Below are 18,624 nucleotides of genomic sequence, written 5' to 3'. Positions count from 1 at the left end.
AGGACCGTGGTGGACACTCGCCTGCCTCTTCAATTCCATTCTAGCATCCTTATGGAAGGTGTTCCAGGACAATTTTCCTGAGTTTTGAATTCCTCCTGATGCAGCCCCTCCTGGGAAACTCGTGCTCGTCCTCTGAGGCTCCGAGTGCAGAGACCTCGATGGCAACTGCAGAAATGAAGCACTCCGTTGAGTTGTCGAGAAGCAAGAACCTAGCCAGCGCCTTGTGTTTGGGAGTCAGCAGCTGCTGGACTTTTGCGATTGCCTTCACTGTGCACTGAATGCCACGACGGCATGGGCACGTTAAAACAACGAGCTGAGCAAGAGTCCCCGAAAGATCACGGCCGTCAGAAAGCAGCTTACGTATTGCCCTGGAAAGAGCAGTGTTTTTGGAGTGTGCAGTAAAATCGTGTTTCTGGACAAGGGAGGCATAAGTGCGCTGCGCTCCTAAGCTATCTCCCTGCGAGACACACTGCCAAAGCTTTTCGCTATCATGCAGTCTAGTGCAGACGCACACTACGGCTATCGGCTGCTGTCCGAAGCCAAGCGCCGGTCGCCGGCGTCTTTCGGCTGAAGCAGCGCTTCGGAGCGTACGGCTGTTGTGTGCGCGAAGCAGCCGCTTCTCCTGCTCCGGGAGCCGGAGAGAGCGGTAGCTTGTAGGAGGGCGAAGAACGAAGCCGCAGAGCACCGGACTTGTGTGCACAGCCTACGGGCTGCTAGAGGAAGGTGGCTGCACCTCCCTAACCTATCAATTCACAGCTGGCATGCTCTATGGAGCTGTTCCAGGACAACTTTCATTGCTTATGGGTTCGTCCTGATACAGCCCCTCCTGGGAAACTCGTGCTCGTCCCCTGAGGCTCCGAGATGCAGAAACATCGATGGCAGCTGCAGAAATGAAGGGCTGCGTTGAGTTGTCGAGAAGCAAGAACATAGCCAGCGCCTAAGTGTCTGGGAGTCAGCAGCTGCTGCACTTTTGCGATTGCCTTCACTGTGCACTGATTGCCGAGACATGTGCACGCTAAAAAAACAAGGTGGGCAAGAGGAGGAAGAGAGTACGGGCATCAGAGAGCATCTGGCATCTTGTCCTGGAAACTGCAGTGTTTTTGGAGAGTACAGCAAATCCGTGTTTCTGGACAAGGGAGGCATAAGTGCGCTGCGCTCCTAAGCTATCTCCCTGCGAGACACACTGCCAAAGCTTTTCGTTATACTGCAGTCTAGTGCAGACGCACACTACGGCTCTCGGCTGCTGTCCGAAGCCAAGCGCCGGTCGCCGGCGTCTTTCGGCTGAAGCTGCGCTTCGGAGCGTACGGCTGCCGCTCCGCTCTTGTGTGCGTGAAGCAGCCGCTTCTCCTGCTCCGGGAGCCGGACAGAGCGGTAGCTTGTACGAGGGCGAAGAACGAAGCCGCAGAGCACCGGGCTTCTGCGCGCACCCTAAGGACTGCTAGAGGACCGTGGTGGACACTCGCCTGCCTCTTCAATTCCATTCTAGCATCCTTATGGAAGGTGTTCCAGGACAATTTTCCTGAATTTTGAATTCCTCCTGATGCAGCCCCTCCTGGGAAACTCGTGCTCGTCCTCTGAGGCTCCGAGTGCAGAGACCTCGATGGCAACTGCAGAAATGAAGCACTCCGTTGAGTTGTCGAGAAGCAAGAACATAGCCAGCGCCTTGTGTTTGGGAGTCAGCAGCTGCTGGACTTTTGCGATTGCCTTCACTGTGCACTGAATGCCACGACGGCATGGGCACGTTAAAACAACGAGCTGAGCAAGAGTCCCCGAAAGATCACGGCCGTCAGAAAGCAGCTTACGTATTGCCCTGGAAAGAGCAGTGTTTTAGGAGTGTGCAGTAAAATCGTGTTTCTGGACAAGGGAGGCATAAGTGCGCTGCGCTCCTAAGCTATCTCCCTGCGAGACACACTGCCAAAGCTTTTCGCTATCATGCAGTCTAGTGCAGACGCACACTACGGCTATCGGCTGCTGTCCGAAGCGAAGCGCCGGTCGCCGGCGTCTTTCGGCTGAAGCAGCGCTTCGGAGCGTACGGCTGCCGCTCCGCTCTTGTGTGCGCGAAGCAGCCGCTTCTCCTGCTCCGGGAGTCGGAGAGAGCGGTAGCTTGTAGGAGGGCGAAGAACGAAGCCGCAGAGCACCGGACTTGTGTGCACAGCCTACGGGCTGCTAGAGGAAGGTGGCTGCACCTCCCTAACCTATCAATTCACAGCTGGCATGCTCTTTGGAGCTGGTCCAGGACAACTTTCATTGCTTATGGGTTCGTCCTGATACAGCCCCTCCTGGGAAACTCGTGCTCGTCCTCTGAGTCTCCGACATGCAGAGACCTCGATGGCAACTGCAGAAATGAAGGGCTACGTTGAGTTGTCGAGAAGCAAGAACCTAGCCAGCGCCTTGTGTTTGGGAGTCAGCAGCACCTGGACTTTTTCGATTGCCTTCACTGTGCACTGAATACCACGACGGCATGGGCACGTTAAAACAACGCGCTGAGCAAGAGTCCCGAAAGATCACGGCCGTCAGAAAGCAGCTTATATATTGCCCTGGAAAGAGCAGTGTTTTAGGAGTGTGCAGTAAAATCGTGTTTCTGGACAAGGGAGGCATAAGTGCGCTGCGCTCCTAAGCTATCTCCCTGCGAGACACACTGCCAAAGCTTTTCGTTATACTGCAGTCTAGTGCAGACGCACACTACGGCTCTCGGCTGCTGTCCGAAGCCAAGCGCCGGTCGCCGGCGTCTTTCGGCTGAAGCTGCGCTTCGGAGCGTACGGCTGCCGCTCCGCTGCTGTGTGCGCGAAGCAGCCGCTTCTCCTGCTCCGGGAGCCGGACAGAGCGGTAGCTTGTACGAGGGCGAAGAACGAAGCCGCAGAGCACCGGGCTTCTGCGCGCACCCTAAGGACTGCTAGAGGACCGTGGTGGACACTCGCCTGCCTCTTCAATTCCCTTCTAGCATCCTTATGGAAGGTGTTCCAGGACAATTTTCCTGAGTTTTGAATTCGTCCTGATGCAGCCCCTCCTGGGAAACTCGTGCTCGTCCTCTGAGGCTCCGAGTGCAGAGACCTCGATGGCAACTGCAGAAATGAAGCACTCCGTTGAGTTGTCGAGAAGCAAGAACATAGCCAGCGCCTTGTGTTTGGGAGTCACCAGCTGCTGGACTTTTGCGATTGCCTTCACTGTGCACTGAATGCCACGACGGCATGGGCACGTTAAAACAACGAGCTGAGCAAGAGTCCCCGAAAGATCACGGCCGTCAGAAAGCATCTTATATATTGCCCTGGAAAGAGCAGTGTTTTAGGAGTGTGCAGTAAAATCGTGTTTCTGGACAAGGGAGGCATAAGTGCGCTGCGCTCCTAAGCTATCTCCCTGCGAGACACACTGCCAAAGCTTTTCGCTATCATGCAGTCTAGTGCAGACGCACACTACGGCTATCGGCTGCTGTCCGAAGCGAAGCGCCGGTCTCCGGCGTCTTTCGGCTGAAGCAGCGCTTCGGAGCGTACGGCTGTTGTGTGCGCGAAGCAGCCGCTTCTCCTGCTCCGGGAGTCGGAGAGAGCGGTAGCTTGTAGGAGGGCGAAGAACGAAGCCGCAGAGCACCGGACTTGTGTGCACAGCCTACGGGCTGCTAGAGGAAGGTGGCTGCACCTCCCTAACCTATCAATTCACAGCTGGCATGCTCTTTGGAGCTGGTCCAGGACAACTTTCATTGCTTATGGGTTCGTCCTGATACAGCCCCTCCTGGGAAACTCGTGCTCGTCCCCTGAGGCTCCGAGATGCAGAAACATCGATGGCAGCTGCAGAAATGAAGGGCTGCGTTGAGTTGTCGAGAAGCAAGAACATAGCCAGCGCCTAAGTGTCTGGGAGTCAGCAGCTGCTGCACTTTTGCGATTGCCTTCACTGTGCACTGATTGCCGAGACATGTGCACGCTAAAAAAACAAGGTGGGCAAGAGGAGGAAGAGAGTACGGGCATCAGAGAGCATCTGGCATCTTGTCCTGGAAACTGCAGTGTTTTTGGAGAGTACAGCAAATCCGTGTTTCTGGACAAGGGAGGCATAAGTGCGCTGCGCTCCTAAGCTATCTCCCTGCGAGACACACTGCCAAAGCTTTTCGCTATCATGCAGTCTAGTGCAGACGCACACTCCGGATCTCCGGAGCTGTCCGAAGCCAAGCGCCGATGGCCGGCGTCTTTCGGCTGAAGCTGCGCTTCGGAGCGTACGGCTGCCGCTCCGCTCTTGTGTGCGCGAAGCAGCCGCTTCTCCTGCTCCGGGAGCCGGACAGAGCGGTAGCTTGTACGAGGGCGAAGAACGAAGCCGCAGAGCACCGGGCTTCTGCGCGCACCCTAAGGACTGCTAGAGGACCGTGGTGGACACTCGCCTGCCTCTTCAATTCCCTTCTAGCATCCTTATGGAAGGTGTTCCAGGACAATTTTCCTGAGTTTTGAATTCGTCCTGATGCAGCCCCTCCTGGGAAACTCGTGCTCGTCCTCTGAGGCTCCGAGTGCAGAGACCTCGATGGCAACTGCAGAAATGAAGCACTCCGTTGAGTTGTCGAGAAGCAAGAACATAGCCAGCGCCTTGTGTTTGGGAGTCAGCAGCTGCTGGACTTTTGCGATTGCCTTCACTGTGCACTGAATGCCACGACGGCATGGGCACGTTAAAACAACTAGCTGAGAAGGAGTCCCCGAAAGATCACGGCCGTCAGAAAGCAGCTTATATATTGCCCTGGAAAGAGCAGTGTTTTAGGAGTGTGCAGTAAAATCGTGTTTCTGGACAAGGGAGGCATAAGTGCGCTGCGCTCCTAAGCTATCTCCCTGCTAAGACACACTGCCAAAGCTTTTCGCTATCATGCAGTCTAGTGCAGACGCACACTACGGCTCTCGGCTGCTGTCCGAAGCGAAGCGCCGGTGGCCGGCGTCTTTCGGCTGAAGCTGCGCTTCGGAGCGTACGGCTGCCGCTCCGCTCTTGTGTGCGCGAAGCAGCCGCTTCTCCTGCTCCGGGAGCCGGACAGAGCGGTAGCTTGTACGAGGGCGAAGAACGAAGCCGCAGAGCACCGGGCTTCTGCGCGCACCCTAAGGACTGCTAGAGGACCATGGTGGCCGCTCGCCCGCCTCTTCAATTCCCTTCTAGCATCCTTATGGAAAGTGTTCCAGGACAATTTTCCTGAATTTTGAATTCGTCCTGATGCAGCCCCTCCTGGGAAACTCGTGCTCGTCCTCTGAGTCTCCGACATGCAGAGACCTCGATGGCAACTGCAGAAATGAAGGGCTACGTTGAGTTGTCGAGAAGCAAGAACCTAGCCAGCGCCTTGTGTTTGGGAGTCAGCAGCACCTGGACTTTTTCGATTGCCTTCACTGTGCACTGAATACCACGACGGCATGGGCACGTTAAAACAACGCGCTGAGCAAGAGTCCCGAAAGATCACGGCCGTCAGAAAGCAGCTTATATATTGCCCTGGAAAGAGCAGTGTTTTAGGAGTGTGCAGTAAAATCGTGTTTCTGGACAAGGGAGGCATAAGTGCGCTGCGCTCCTAAGCTATCTCCCTGCGAGACACACTGCCAAAGCTTTTCGTTATACTGCAGTCTAGTGCAGACGCACACTACGGCTCTCGGCTGCTGTCCGAAGCCAAGCGCCGGTCGCCGGCGTCTTTCGGCTGAAGCTGCGCTTCGGAGCGTACGGCTGCCGCTCCGCTGCTGTGTGCGCGAAGCAGCCGCTTCTCCTGCTCCGGGAGCCGGACAGAGCGGTAGCTTGTACGAGGGCGAAGAACGAAGCCGCAGAGCACCGGGCTTCTGCGCGCACCCTAAGGACTGCTAGAGGACCGTGGTGGACACTCGCCTGCCTCTTCAATTCCCTTCTAGCATCCTTATGGAAGGTGTTCCAGGACAATTTTCCTGAGTTTTGAATTCGTCCTGATGCAGCCCCTCCTGGGAAACTCGTGCTCGTCCTCTGAGGCTCCGAGTGCAGAGACCTCGATGGCAACTGCAGAAATGAAGCACTCCGTTGAGTTGTCGAGAAGCAAGAACATAGCCAGCGCCTTGTGTTTGGGAGTCAGCAGCTGCTGGACTTTTGCGATTGCCTTCACTGTGCACTGAATGCCACGACGGCATGGGCACGTTAAAACAACGAGCTGAGCAAGAGTCCCCGAAAGATCACGGCCGTCAGAAAGCATCTTATATATTGCCCTGGAAAGAGCAGTGTTTTAGGAGTGTGCAGTAAAATCGTGTTTCTGGACAAGGGAGGCATAAGTGCGCTGCGCTCCTAAGCTATCTCCCTGCGAGACACACTGCCAAAGCTTTTCGCTATCATGCAGTCTAGTGCAGACGCACACTACGGCTATCGGCTGCTGTCCGAAGCGAAGCGCCGGTCTCCGGCGTCTTTCGGCTGAAGCAGCGCTTCGGAGCGTACGGCTGTTGTGTGCGCGAAGCAGCCGCTTCTCCTGCTCCGGGAGTCGGAGAGAGCGGTAGCTTGTAGGAGGGCGAAGAACGAAGCCGCAGAGCACCGGACTTGTGTGCACAGCCTACGGGCTGCTAGAGGAAGGTGGCTGCACCTCCCTAACCTATCAATTCACAGCTGGCATGCTCTTTGGAGCTGGTCCAGGACAACTTTCATTGCTTATGGGTTCGTCCTGATACAGCCCCTCCTGGGAAACTCGTGCTCGTCCCCTGAGGCTCCGAGATGCAGAAACATCAATGGCAGCTGCAGAAATGAAGGGCTGCGTTGAGTTGTCGAGAAGCAAGAACATAGCCAGCGCCTAAGTGTCTGGGAGTCAGCAGCTGCTGCACTTTTGCGATTGCCTTCACTGTGCACTGATTGCCGAGACATGTGCACGCTAAAAAAACAAGGTGGGCAAGAGGAGGAAGAGAGTACGGGCATCAGAGAGCATCTGGCATCTTGTCCTGGAAACTGCAGTGTTTTTGGAGAGTACAGCAAATCCGTGTTTCTGGACAAGGGAGGCATAAGTGCGCTGCGCTCCTAAGCTATCTCCCTGCGAGACACACTGCCAAAGCTTTTCGCTATCATGCAGTCTAGTGCAGACGCACACTCCGGATCTCCGGAGCTGTCCGAAGCCAAGCGCCGATGGCCGGCGTCTTTCGGCTGAAGCTGCGCTTCGGAGCGTACGGCTGCCGCTCCGCTCTTGTGTGCGCGAAGCAGCCGCTTCTCCTGCTCCGGGAGCCGGACAGAGCGGTAGCTTGTACGAGGGCGAAGAACGAAGCCGCAGAGCACCGGGCTTCTGCGCGCACCCTAAGGACTGCTAGAGGACCGTGGTGGACACTCGCCTGCCTCTTCAATTCCATTCTAGCATCCTTATGGAAGGTGTTCCAGGACAATTCTCCTGAGTTTTGAATTCCTCCTGATGCAGCCCCTCCTGGGAAACTCGTGCTCGTCCTCTGAGGCTCCGAGTGCAGAGACCTCGATGGCAACTGCAGAAATGAAGCACTCCGTTGAGTTGTCGAGAAGCAAGAACATAGCCAGCGCCTTGTGTTTGGGAGTCAGCAGCTGCTGGACTTTTGCGATTGCCTTCACTGTGCACTGAATGCCACGACGGCATGGGCACGTTAAAACAACGAGCTGAGAAGGAGTCCCCGAAAGATCACGGCCGTCAGAAAGCAGCTTATATATTGCCCTGGAAAGAGCAGTGTTTTAGGAGTGTGCAGTAAAATCGTGTTTCTGGACAAGGGAGGCATAAGTGCGCTGCGCTCCTAAGCTATCTCCCTGCTAAGACACACTGCCAAAGCTTTTCGCTATCATGCAGTCTAGTGCAGACGCACACTACGGCTCTCGGCTGCTGTCCGAAGCGAAGCGCCGGTGGCCGGCGTCTTTCGGCTGAAGCTGCGCTTCGGAGCGTACGGCTGCCGCTCCGCTCTTGTGTGCGCGAAGCAGCCGCTTCTCCTGCTCCGGGAGCCGGACAGAGCGGTAGCTTGTACGAGGGCGAAGAACGAAGCCGCAGAGCACCGGGCTTCTGCGCGCACCCTAAGGACTGCTAGAGGACCATGGTGGCCGCTCGCCCGCCTCTTCAATTCCCTTCTAGCATCCTTATGGAAAGTGTTCCAGGACAATTTTCCTGAATTTTGAATTCGTCCTGATGCAGCCCCTCCTGGGAAACTCGTGCTCGTCCTCTGAGTCTCCGACATGCAGAGACCTCGATGGCAACTGCAGAAATGAAGGGCTACGTTGAGTTGTCGAGAAGCAAGAACCTAGCCAGCGCCTTGTGTTTGGGAGTCAGCAGCACCTGGACTTTTTCGATTGCCTTCACTGTGCACTGAATACCACGACGGCATGGGCACGTTAAAACAACGCGCTGAGCAAGAGTCCCGAAAGATCACGGCCGTCAGAAAGCAGCTTATATATTGCCCTGGAAAGAGCAGTGTTTTAGGAGTGTGCAGTAAAATCGTGTTTCTGGACAAGGGAGGCATAAGTGCGCTGCGCTCCTAAGCTATCTCCCTGCGAGACACACTGCCAAAGCTTTTCGTTATACTGCAGTCTAGTGCAGACGCACACTACGGCTCTCGGCTGCTGTCCGAAGCCAAGCGCCGGTCGCCGGCGTCTTTCGGCTGAAGCTGCGCTTCGGAGCGTACGGCTGCCGCTCCGCTGCTGTGTGCGCGAAGCAGCCGCTTCTCCTGCTCCGGGAGCCGGACAGAGCGGTAGCTTGTACGAGGGCGAAGAACGAAGCCGCAGAGCACCGGGCTTCTGCGCGCACCCTAAGGACTGCTAGAGGACCGTGGTGGACACTCGCCTGCCTCTTCAATTCCCTTCTAGCATCCTTATGGAAGGTGTTCCAGGACAATTTTCCTGAGTTTTGAATTCGTCCTGATGCAGCCCCTCCTGGGAAACTCGTGCTCGTCCTCTGAGGCTCCGAGTGCAGAGACCTCGATGGCAACTGCAGAAATGAAGCACTCCGTTGAGTTGTCGAGAAGCAAGAACATAGCCAGCGCCTTGTGTTTGGGAGTCAGCAGCTGCTGGACTTTTGCGATTGCCTTCACTGTGCACTGAATGCCACGACGGCATGGGCACGTTAAAACAACGAGCTGAGCAAGAGTCCCCGAAAGATCACGGCCGTCAGAAAGCATCTTATATATTGCCCTGGAAAGAGCAGTGTTTTAGGAGTGTGCAGTAAAATCGTGTTTCTGGACAAGGGAGGCATAAGTGCGCTGCGCTCCTAAGCTATCTCCCTGCGAGACACACTGCCAAAGCTTTTCGCTATCATGCAGTCTAGTGCAGACGCACACTACGGCTATCGGCTGCTGTCCGAAGCGAAGCGCCGGTCTCCGGCGTCTTTCGGCTGAAGCAGCGCTTCGGAGCGTACGGCTGTTGTGTGCGCGAAGCAGCCGCTTCTCCTGCTCCGGGAGTCGGAGAGAGCGGTAGCTTGTAGGAGGGCGAAGAACGAAGCCGCAGAGCACCGGACTTGTGTGCACAGCCTACGGGCTGCTAGAGGAAGGTGGCTGCACCTCCCTAACCTATCAATTCACAGCTGGCATGCTCTTTGGAGCTGGTCCAGGACAACTTTCATTGCTTATGGGTTCGTCCTGATACAGCCCCTCCTGGGAAACTCGTGCTCGTCCCCTGAGGCTCCGAGATGCAGAAACATCGATGGCAGCTGCAGAAATGAAGGGCTGCGTTGAGTTGTCGAGAAGCAAGAACATAGCCAGCGCCTAAGTGTCTGGGAGTCAGCAGCTGCTGCACTTTTGCGATTGCCTTCACTGTGCACTGATTGCCGAGACATGTGCACGCTAAAAAAACAAGGTGGGCAAGAGGAGGAAGAGAGTACGGGCATCAGAGAGCATCTGGCATCTTGTCCTGGAAACTGCAGTGTTTTTGGAGAGTACAGCAAATCCGTGTTTCTGGACAAGGGAGGCATAAGTGCGCTGCGCTCCTAAGCTATCTCCCTGCGAGACACACTGCCAAAGCTTTTCGCTATCATGCAGTCTAGTGCAGACGCACACTCCGGATCTCCGGAGCTGTCCGAAGCCAAGCGCCGATGGCCGGCGTCTTTCGGCTGAAGCTGCGCTTCGGAGCGTACGGCTGCCGCTCCGCTCTTGTGTGCGCGAAGCAGCCGCTTCTCCTGCTCCGGGAGCCGGACAGAGCGGTAGCTTGTACGAGGGCAAAGAACGAAGCCGCAGAGCACCGGGCTTCTGCGCGCACCCTAAGGACTGCTAGAGGACCGTGGTGGACATTCGCCTGCCTCTTCAATTCCATTCTAGCATCCTTATGGAAGGTGTTCCAGGACAATTCTCCTGAGTTTTGAATTCCTCCTGATGCAGCCCCTCCTGGGAAACTCGTGCTCGTCCTCTGAGGCTCCGAGTGCAGAGACCTCGATGGCAACTGCAGAAATGAAGCACTCCGTTGAGTTGTCGAGAAGCAAGAACATAGCCAGCGCCTTGTGTTTGGGAGTCAGCAGCTGCTGGACTTTTGCGATTGCCTTCACTGTGCACTGAATGCCACGACGGCATGGGCACGTTAAAACAACGAGCTGAGAAGGAGTCCCCGAAAGATCACGGCCGTCAGAAAGCAGCTTATATATTGCCCTGGAAAGAGCAGTGTTTTAGGAGTGTGCAGTAAAATCGTGTTTCTGGACAAGGGAGGCATAAGTGCGCTGCGCTCCTAAGCTATCTCCCTGCTAAGACACACTGCCAAAGCTTTTCGCTATCATGCAGTCTAGTGCAGACGCACACTACGGCTCTCGGCTGCTGTCCGAAGCGAAGCGCCGGTGGCCGGCGTCTTTCGGCTGAAGCTGCGCTTCGGAGCGTACGGCTGCCGCTCCGCTCTTGTGTGCGCGAAGCAGCCGCTTCTCCTGCTCCGGGAGCCGGACAGAGCGGTAGCTTGTACGAGGGCGAAGAACGAAGCCGCAGAGCACCGGGCTTCTGCGCGCACCCTAAGGACTGCTAGAGGACCATGGTGGCCGCTCGCCCGCCTCTTCAATTCCCTTCTAGCATCCTTATGGAAAGTGTTCCAGGACAATTTTCCTGAATTTTGAATTCGTCCTGATGCAGCCCCTCCTGGGAAACTCGTGCTCGTCCTCTGAGTCTCCGACATGCAGAGACCTCGATGGCAACTGCAGAAATGAAGGGCTACGTTGAGTTGTCGAGAAGCAAGAACCTAGCCAGCGCCTTGTGTTTGGGAGTCAGCAGCACCTGGACTTTTTCGATTGCCTTCACTGTGCACTGAATACCACGACGGCATGGGCACGTTAAAACAACGCGCTGAGCAAGAGTCCCGAAAGATCACGGCCGTCAGAAAGCAGCTTATATATTGCCCTGGAAAGAGCAGTGTTTTAGGAGTGTGCAGTAAAATCGTGTTTCTGGACAAGGGAGGCATAAGTGCGCTGCGCTCCTAAGCTATCTCCCTGCGAGACACACTGCCAAAGCTTTTCGTTATACTGCAGTCTAGTGCAGACGCACACTACGGCTCTCGGCTGCTGTCCGAAGCCAAGCGCCGGTCGCCGGCGTCTTTCGGCTGAAGCTGCGCTTCGGAGCGTACGGCTGCCGCTCCGCTGCTGTGTGCGCGAAGCAGCCGCTTCTCCTGCTCCGGGAGCCGGACAGAGCGGTAGCTTGTACGAGGGCGAAGAACGAAGCCGCAGAGCACCGGGCTTCTGCGCGCACCCTAAGGACTGCTAGAGGACCGTGGTGGACACTCGCCTGCCTCTTCAATTCCCTTCTAGCATCCTTATGGAAGGTGTTCCAGGACAATTTTCCTGAGTTTTGAATTCGTCCTGATGCAGCCCCTCCTGGGAAACTCGTGCTCGTCCTCTGAGGCTCCGAGTGCAGAGACCTCGATGGCAACTGCAGAAATGAAGCACTCCGTTGAGTTGTCGAGAAGCAAGAACATAGCCAGCGCCTTGTGTTTGGGAGTCAGCAGCTGCTGGACTTTTGCGATTGCCTTCACTGTGCACTGAATGCCACGACGGCATGGGCACGTTAAAACAACGAGCTGAGCAAGAGTCCCCGAAAGATCACGGCCGTCAGAAAGCATCTTATATATTGCCCTGGAAAGAGCAGTGTTTTAGGAGTGTGCAGTAAAATCGTGTTTCTGGACAAGGGAGGCATAAGTGCGCTGCGCTCCTAAGCTATCTCCCTGCGAGACACACTGCCAAAGCTTTTCGCTATCATGCAGTCTAGTGCAGACGCACACTACGGCTATCGGCTGCTGTCCGAAGCGAAGCGCCGGTCTCCGGCGTCTTTCGGCTGAAGCAGCGCTTCGGAGCGTACGGCTGTTGTGTGCGCGAAGCAGCCGCTTCTCCTGCTCCGGGAGTCGGAGAGAGCGGTAGCTTGTAGGAGGGCGAAGAACGAAGCCGCAGAGCACCGGACTTGTGTGCACAGCCTACGGGCTGCTAGAGGAAGGTGGCTGCACCTCCCTAACCTATCAATTCACAGCTGGCATGCTCTTTGGAGCTGGTCCAGGACAACTTTCATTGCTTATGGGTTCGTCCTGATACAGCCCCTCCTGGGAAACTCGTGCTCGTCCCCTGAGGCTCCGAGATGCAGAAACATCGATGGCAGCTGCAGAAATGAAGGGCTGCGTTGAGTTGTTGAGAAGCAAGAACATAGCCAGCGCCTAAGTGTCTGGGAGTCAGCAGCTGCTGCACTTTTGCGATTGCCTTCACTGTGCACTGATTGCCGAGACATGTGCACGCTAAAAAAACAAGGTGGGCAAGAGGAGGAAGAGAGTACGGGCATCAGAGAGCATCTGGCATCTTGTCCTGGAAACTGCAGTGTTTTTGGAGAGTACAGCAAATCCGTGTTTCTGGACAAGGGAGGCATAAGTGCGCTGCGCTCCTAAGCTATCTCCCTGCGAGACACACTGCCAAAGCTTTTCGCTATCATGCAGTCTAGTGCAGACGCACACTCCGGATCTCCGGAGCTGTCCGAAGCCAAGCGCCGATGGCCGGCGTCTTTCGGCTGAAGCTGCGCTTCGGAGCGTATGGCTGCCGCTCCGCTCTTGTGTGCGCGAAGCAGCCGCTTCTCCTGCTCCGGGAGCCGGACAGAGCGGTAGCTTGTACGAGGGCGAAGAACGAAGCCGCAGAGCACCGGGCTTCTGCGCGCACCCTAAGGACTGCTAGAGGACCGTGGTGGACACTCGCCTGCGTCTTCAATTCCATTCTAGCATCCTTATGGAAGGTGTTCCAGGACAATTCTCCTGAGTTTTGAATTCCTCCTGATGCAGCCCCTCCTGGGAAACTCGTGCTCGTCCTCTGAGGCTCCGAGTGCAGAGACCTCGATGGCAACTGCAGAAATTAAGCACTCCGTTGAGTTGTCGAGAAGCAAGAACATAGCCAGCGCCTTGTGTTTGGGAGTCAGCAGCTGCTGGACTTTTGCGATTGCCTTCACTGTGCACTGAATGCCACGACGGCATGGGCACGTTAAAACAACGAGCTGAGAAGGAGTCCCCGAAAGATCACGGCCGTCAGAAAGCAGCTTATATATTGCCCTGGAAAGAGCAGTGTTTTAGGAGTGTGCAGTAAAATCGTGTTTCTGGACAAGGGAGGCATAAGTGCGCTGCGCTCCTAAGCTATCTCCCTGCTAAGACACACTGCCAAAGCTTTTCGCTATCATGCAGTCTAGTGCAGACGCACACTACGGCTCTCGGCTGCTGTCCGAAGCGAAGTGCCGGTGGCCGGCGTCTTTCGGCTGAAGCTGCGCTTCGGAGCGTACGGCTGCCGCTCCGCTCTTGTGTGCGCGAAGCAGCCGCTTCTCCTGCTCCGGGAGCCGGACAGAGCGGTAGCTTGTACGAGGGCGAAGAACGAAGCCGCAGAGCACCGGGCTTCTGCGCGCACCCTAAGGACTGCTAGAGGACCATGGTGGCCGCTCGCCCGCCTCTTCAATTCCCTTCTAGCATCCTTATGGAAAGTGTTCCAGGACAATTTTCCTGAATTTTGAATTCGTCCTGATGCAGCCCCTCCTGGGAAACTCGTGCTCGTCCTCTGAGTCTCCGACATGCAGAGACCTCGATGGCAACTGCAGAAATGAAGGGCTACGTTGAGTTGTCGAGAAGCAAGAACCTAGCCAGCGCCTTGTGTTTGGGAGTCAGCAGCACCTGGACTTTTTCGATTGCCTTCACTGTGCACTGAATACCACGACGGCATGGGCACGTTAAAACAACGCGCTGAGCAAGAGTCCCGAAAGATCACGGCCGTCAGAAAGCAGCTTATATATTGCCCTGGAAAGAGCAGTGTTTTAGGAGTGTGCAGTAAAATCGTGTTTCTGGACAAGGGAGGCATAAGTGCGCTGCGCTCCTAAGCTATCTCCCTGCGAGACACACTGCCAAAGCTTTTCGTTATACTGCAGTCTAGTGCAGACGCACACTACGGCTCTCGGCTGCTGTCCGAAGCCAAGCGCCGGTCGCCGGCGTCTTTCGGCTGAAGCTGCGCTTCGGAGCGTACGGCTGCCGCTCCGCTGCTGTGTGCGCGAAGCAGCCGCTTCTCCTGCTCCGGGAGCCGGACAGAGCGGTAGCTTGTACGAGGGCGAAGAACGAAGCCGCAGAGCACCGGGCTTCTGCGCGCACCCTAAGGACTGCTAGAGGACCGTGGTGGACACTCGCCTGCCTCTTCAATTCCCTTCTAGCATCCTTATGGAAGGTGTTCCAGGACAATTTTCCTGAGTTTTGAATTCGTCCTGATGCAGCCCCTCCTGGGAAACTCGTGCTCGTCCTCTGAGGCTCCGAGTGCAGAGACCTCGATGGCAACTGCAGAAATGAAGCACTCCGTTGAGTTGTCGAGAAGCAAGAACATAGCCAGCGCCTTGTGTTTGGGAGTCAGCAGCTGCTGGACTTTTGCGATTGCCTTCACTGTGCACTGAATGCCACGACGGCATGGGCACGTTAAAACAACGAGCTGAGCAAGAGTCCCCGAAAGATCACGGCCGTCAGAAAGCATCTTATATATTGCCCTGGAAAGAGCAGTGTTTTAGGAGTGTGCAGTAAAATCGTGTTTCTGGACAAGGGAGGCATAAGTGCGCTGCGCTCCTAAGCTATCTCCCTGCGAGACACACTGCCAAAGCTTTTCGCTATCATGCAGTCTAGTGCAGACGCACACTACGGCTATCGGCTGCTGTCCGAAGCGAAGCGCCGGTCTCCGGCGTCTTTCGGCTGAAGCAGCGCTTCGGAGCGTACGGCTGTTGTGTGCGCGAAGCAGCCGCTTCTCCTGCTCCGGGAGTCGGAGAGAGCGGTAGCTTGTAGGAGGGCGAAGAACGAAGCCGCAGAGCACCGGACTTGTGTGCACAGCCTACGGGCTGCTAGAGGAAGGTGGCTGCACCTCCCTAACCTATCAATTCACAGCTGGCATGCTCTTTGGAGCTGGTCCAGGACAACTTTCATTGCTTATGGGTTCGTCCTGATACAGCCCCTCCTGGGAAACTCGTGCTCGTCCCCTGAGGCTCCGAGATGCAGAAACATCGATGGCAGCTGCAGAAATGAAGGGCTGCGTTGAGTTGTCGAGAAGCAAGAACATAGCCAGCGCCTAAGTGTCTGGGAGTCAGCAGCTGCTGCACTTTTGCGATTGCCTTCACTGTGCACTGATTGCCGAGACATGTGCACGCTAAAAAAACAAGGTGGGCAAGAGGAGGAAGAGAGTACGGGCATCAGAGAGCATCTGGCATCTTGTCCTGGAAACTGCAGTGTTTTTGGAGAGTACAGCAAATCCGTGTTTCTGGACAAGGGAGGCATAAGTGCGCTGCGCTCCTAAGCTATCTCCCTGCGAGACACACTGCCAAAGCTTTTCGCTATCATGCAGTCTAGTGCAGACGCACACTCCGGATCTCCGGAGCTGTCCGAAGCCAAGCGCCGATGGCCGGCGTCTTTCGGCTGAAGCTGCGCTTCGGAGCGTACGGCTGCCGCTCCGCTCTTGTGTGCGCGAAGCAGCCGCTTCTCCTGCTCCGGGAGCCGGACAGAGCGGTAGCTTGTACGAGGGCGAAGAACGAAGCCGCAGAGCACCGGGCTTCTGCGCGCACCCTAAGGACTGCTAGAGGACCGTGGTGGACATTCGCCTGCCTCTTCAATTCCATTCTAGCATCCTTATGGAAGGTGTTCCAGGACAATTCTCCTGAGTTTTGAATTCCTCCTGATGCAGCCCCTCCTGGGAAACTCGTGCTCGTCCTCTGAGGCTCCGAGTGCAGAGACCTCGATGGCAACTGCAGAAATGAAGCACTCCGTTGAGTTGTCGAGAAGCAAGAACATAGCCAGCGCCTTGTGTTTGGGAGTCAGCAGCTGCTGGACTTTTGCGATTGCCTTCACTGTGCACTGAATGCCACGACGGCATGGGCACGTTAAAACAACGAGCTGAGAAGGAGTCCCCGAAAGATCACGGCCGTCAGAAAGCAGCTTATATATTGCCCTGGAAAGAGCAGTGTTTTAGGAGTGTGCAGTAAAATCGTGTTTCTGGACAAGGGAGGCATAAGTGCGCTGCGCTCCTAAGCTATCTCCCTGCTAAGACACACTGCCAAAGCTTTTCGCTATCATGCAGTCTAGTGCAGACGCACACTACGGCTCTCGGCTGCTGTCCGAAGCGAAGCGCCGGTGGCCGGCGTCTTTCGGCTGAAGCTGCGCTTCGGAGCGTACGGCTGCCGCTCCGCTCTTGTGTGCGCGAAGCAGCCGCTTCTCCTGCTCCGGGAGCCGGACAGAGCGGTAGCTTGTACGAGGGCGAAGAACGAAGCCGCAGAGCACCGGGCTTCTGCGCGCACCCTAAGGACTGCTAGAGGACCATGGTGGCCGCTCGCCCGCCTCTTCAATTCCCTTCTAGCATCCTTATGGAAAGTGTTCCAGGACAATTTTCCTGAATTTTGAATTCGTCCTGATGCAGCCCCTCCTGGGAAACTCGTGCTCGTCCTCTGAGTCTCCGACATGCAGAGACCTCGATGGCAACTGCAGAAATGAAGGGCTACGTTGAGTTGTCGAGAAGCAAGAACCTAGCCAGCGCCTTGTGTTTGGGAGTCAGCAGCACCTGGACTTTTTCGATTGCCTTCACTGTGCACTGAATACCACGACGGCATGGGCACGTTAAAACAACGCGCTGAGCAAGAGTCCCGAAAGATCACGGCCGTCAGAAAGCAGCTTATATATTGCCCTGGAAAGAGCAGTGTTTTAGGAGTGTGCAGTAAAATCGTGTTTCTGGACAAGGGAGGCATAAGTGCGCTGCGCTCCTAAGCTATCTCCCTGCGAGACACACTGCCAAAGCTTTTCGTTATACTGCAGTCTAGTGCAGACGCACACTACGGCTCTCGGCTGCTGTCCGAAGCCAAGCGCCGGTCGCCGGCGTCTTTCGGCTGAAGCTGCGCTTCGGAGCGTACGGCTGCCGCTCCGCTGCTGTGTGCGCGAAGCAGCCGCTTCTCCTGCTCCGGGAGCCGGACAGAGCGGTAGCTTGTACGAGGGCGAAGAACGAAGCCGCAGAGCACCGGGCTTCTGCGCGCACCCTAAGGACTGCTAGAGGACCGTGGTGGACACTCGCCTGCCTCTTCAATTCCCTTCTAGCATCCTTATGGAAGGTGTTCCAGGACAATTTTCCTGAGTTTTGAATTCGTCCTGATGCAGCCCCTCCTGGGAAACTCGTGCTCGTCCTCTGAGGCTCCGAGTGCAGAGACCTCGATGGCAACTGCAGAAATGAAGCACTCCGTTGAGTTGTCGAGAAGCAAGAACATAGCCAGCGCCTTGTGTTTGGGAGTCACCAGCTGCTGGACTTTTGCGATTGCCTTCACTGTGCACTGAATGCCACGACGGCATGGGCACGTTAAAACAACGAGCTGAGCAAGAGTCCCCGAAAGATCACGGCCGTCAGAAAGCATCTTATATATTGCCCTGGAAAGAGCAGTGTTTTAGGAGTGTGCAGTAAAATCGTGTTTCTGGACAAGGGAGGCATAAGTGCGCTGCGCTCCTAAGCTATCTCCCTGCGAGACACACTGCCAAAGCTTTTCGCTATCATGCAGTCTAGTGCAGACGCACACTACGGCTATCGGCTGCTGTCCGAAGCGAAGCGCCGGTCTCCGGCGTCTTTCGGCTGAAGCAGCGCTTCGGAGCGTACGGCTGTTGTGTGCGCGAAGCAGCCGCTTCTCCTGCTCCGGGAGTCGGAGAGAGCGGTAGCTTGTAGGAGGGCGAAGAACGAAGCCGCAGAGCACCGGACTTGTGTGCACAGCCTACGGGCTGCTAGAGGAAGGTGGCTGCACCTCCCTAACCTATCAATTCACAGCTGGCATGCTCTTTGGAGCTGGTCCAGGACAACTTTCATTGCTTATGGGTTCGTCCTGATACAGCCCCTCCTGGGAAACTCGTGCTCGTCCCCTGAGGCTCCGAGATGCAGAAACATCGATGGCAGCTGCAGAAATGAAGGGCTGCGTTGAGTTGTCGAGAAGCAAGAACATAGCCAGCGCCTAAGTGTCTGGGAGTCAGCAGCTGCTGCACTTTTGCGATTGCCTTCACTGTGCACTGATTGCCGAGACATGTGCACGCTAAAAAAACAAGGTGGGCAAGAGGAGGAAGAGAGTACGGGCATCAGAGAGCATCTGGCATCTTGTCCTGGAAACTGCAGTGTTTTTGGAGAGTACAGCAAATCCGTGTTTCTGGACAAGGGAGGCATAAGTGCGCTGCGCTCCTAAGCTATCTCCCTGCGAGACACACTGCCAAAGCTTTTCGCTATCATGCAGTCTAGTGCAGACGCACACTCCG

The sequence above is a fragment of the Lonchura striata genome, chromosome 19, assembly GCF_050655825.1.
Source record: "Lonchura striata isolate lonStrDom1 chromosome 19, ASM5065582v1, whole genome shotgun sequence".
In the NCBI taxonomy this organism is placed as follows: domain Eukaryota; kingdom Metazoa; phylum Chordata; class Aves; order Passeriformes; family Estrildidae; genus Lonchura; species Lonchura striata.
Note: the sequence above shows the minus strand (reverse complement) of the source record.